General features: G+C 40.6%; 1 non-coding gene across 1 annotated transcript; it reads left to right on the top strand.

Annotated features, from left to right (window-relative positions):
* Positions 1 to 2,468: 2,468 nt before the first annotated feature.
* Positions 2,469 to 2,573, top strand: LOC129087815 (U6 spliceosomal RNA). Its single transcript, XR_008530944.1, has one exon. It is a non-coding gene; the product is annotated as a U6 spliceosomal RNA (small nuclear RNA).
* Positions 2,574 to 2,776: the final 203 nt, after the last annotated feature.

Raw genomic sequence — 2,776 nt, 5'->3', positions numbered from 1 at the left:
CCCAAATCCATATGTTGAAATCCTAACCCCCAATGTGATGGTGTTTGAAAGTGGGGCCTTTGAGAGGTGATTAGGTCATGAGGGTGGAGCCATCATGAACGGCATTGTCAGCCTTATAAACAAGACCCCAGAGAGCTCCTTCATTCTTTCCACCATGTGAGGACACAGCAAAAACATGGTCATCTATGAACCAGGAAGTATACTCTCATCAGACACCCAATCTGCTGGCACCTTGGTCTTGGACTTCTAGCCTCCAGACTGTGAGAAATAAATACCTGTTCTTTAAGCAACCCATTCTGTGTTACATCAGCGCAAATGGACTAAGACAGATACAGGGCATACAAAGATGAAGAAACTGTCCCAGTACATGAAGGGGACACAGTCGGTGACTACATAGTCAAAGATGGGAAGAGCCTTGTGCATTTGGTCACTGGCTCTCTCCTGTTTCTCATATGCTTGGGGACCACTTGGCTGCTTTCTCTAAATAGAGTTGTTGTGTGCTCAAACTTTGTTAGAAACATAAAACAACCAGGACTTCAGCCTGTCACACAACAACCATTGTACATTTCCATAGAGAAGCTTGGTGGCTTTTACATTTTCAGTGCCACTGCTCTTTTGTATATATTAACATAACCAGTCAATATTTGGAAGTGGGTTCTGGCCAAGATGAAGGTGTAAGTAGATATACTTCACCTCCTTGCAAAAACAAAAGAAGGAAACAATCAATTTAAAGACAAAAACAACCAGAACTGCCAGAAAATCAAACGGTATGGAAGTCTGACAACCAAGAAGTTAAAAAAGAAACATTTATCCAGAATGGTAGGAGAGGTGGAGACAGGCAGCCAGGGTGGAGAGGACATGTGGCAAGGCTGCGGCTGGCAGACAAGGTGGTCCCACATTTGCGTGCTGATAAACTGAGAACAACTGGGGAGTGAGACAGACCACCCAACCCAGGTTTCCAGCATGAGCAAGATAAGGCCTCAGGACCTCTGGATTTATAAACTTGTGGGGGTTGTGGCAGCAGGAGAAATTGCCAGTTTCTTGAAAACAGAGCAAGAGCTGAGCAACCAGCACTGTTCCCTCTCAGACACCTCCCCCACATACAGCACCACAATGCAACATCGAAGTGCATTGCCCTGCTCTGGCAAATACCTAAGGCTCTGCCCCTTACAACATAATAGGTGTACTGAGACAAAGAAATATAGCCTAAATGAAAGAACAGATCAAAACTCCAGATAAAGAACTAAGCGATGAGGAGATAGCCAATGTATCAGATGCTTAGTTCAAAACACTGGTAATCAGGATGATCACAGAAATGATTGAATACAGCTGCAAAATAAAGGAAGTGAAGGCTATGCAAAGTGAATTAAAGCAAAATATACAGGAAATCATCAGTGAAGAGAAAGAGACTGGAACTCAGATCAATGATTTTGAATAAAAGGAAGAAAAAAAAATTTGCCCAGAACAGAATGAAGAAACGAGAATTCAAAAAAATGAGGAGAGGCTTAGGAACTTCCAGGGCAGCTTTAAACATTCCAATATCCAAATCATAGGGGTGCTTGAAGGAGAAGAGGAAAAGCGAGAAATGGAAAACTTATTTGAAAAAATAATGAAGGAAAACTTCCCCAATCTGAGAAAGAAATAGACATACAAGTCCAGGAGGCTCAGAGAGTCCCAAAAAAGTTGGACTCAAAGAGGAGCATGCCAAGACATATTATAATTAAATCACCCAGGATTAAAGATAAGGAGAGAATCTTAAAAGCAGCAAGAGAAAAGAAGAGAGTTAACTACGAATGAGTTCCCATAAGACTATCAGCTGATTTCTCAAAAGAAACCTTGCAGGCAAGAAGGGACTGGAAAGAACTATTCAAAGTCATGAAAGGTAAGGACCTACATCTGAGATCACTCTATCCAGCAAAACTATCATTTAGAATGGAAGGGCAGAGAAAGTGCTTCCCAGATAATGTCAAGTTAAAGGACATCATCATCACCAAGCCCTTATATGAATTGTTAAGGGACTTATATAAGAAAAAGAAGATCAAGATGATGAGCAGTGAAATGACAACAAACTCCCAACTCCCAACAACTGAACCTAAAAAAACAAAAACAAAAACTAAGCAAACAACTAGAATAGGAACAGAGTCAGAAATGGTGATCAGAGGGGAGTGGGAGGGGAAACAATGGGGGAAAAGGAACAGGGAATAAGAGGCATAATTAGTAGGCACAAAATAGACAGGTGGAGGTTAAGAATAGTATAGGAAATGGAAAAGCCAGAGAATTTATATGTACATCCCATGGACATGAACTAAGGGGAGGAATGCTGGAGGGAATGGGGGTACTGGGTGGAGGAGGATAAAGGGGAGAAAAAAAGAATGGGACAACTGCAATAGCAAAATCAATAAAATATACTTAAAAATTTGTAAGTGGTTACTTTAAAATCATTGCATGTTAGTAATAATCAGCAACTGGTGCTTGCTTCGGCAGCATGTATACTAAAATTGGAACAATACCCAGAAGATTAGCATGGCCTGGGCAGGGATACCATGCAAATTAGTAAAGTGTTCCATATTTTCATTGGTGGACTGGGTATAAAAGGCAAAGAGATTGAAGACTTACAAAATAGTCATGGGGATGTAAATAAAGCATAGGATAATCCTATAATTAATAGTATTGTATTGACTATGTATGGCACTAGTTTGGTACTGGAAATATCAGGGGGAATACTTGGTAAGTAAATGATTGTCTAACCATTATGCTGTACACCTGAAACTAATAC

The sequence above is a fragment of the Pteronotus mesoamericanus genome, unplaced genomic scaffold (genome assembly GCF_021234165.1).
Source record: "Pteronotus mesoamericanus isolate MK-2021 breed Mesoamerican mustached bat unplaced genomic scaffold, CSHL_Meso_final contig_130, whole genome shotgun sequence".
In the NCBI taxonomy this organism is placed as follows: Eukaryota; Metazoa; Chordata; class Mammalia; order Chiroptera; family Mormoopidae; genus Pteronotus; species Pteronotus mesoamericanus.
This window is presented reverse-complemented; position numbering and strand designations above follow the sequence as displayed.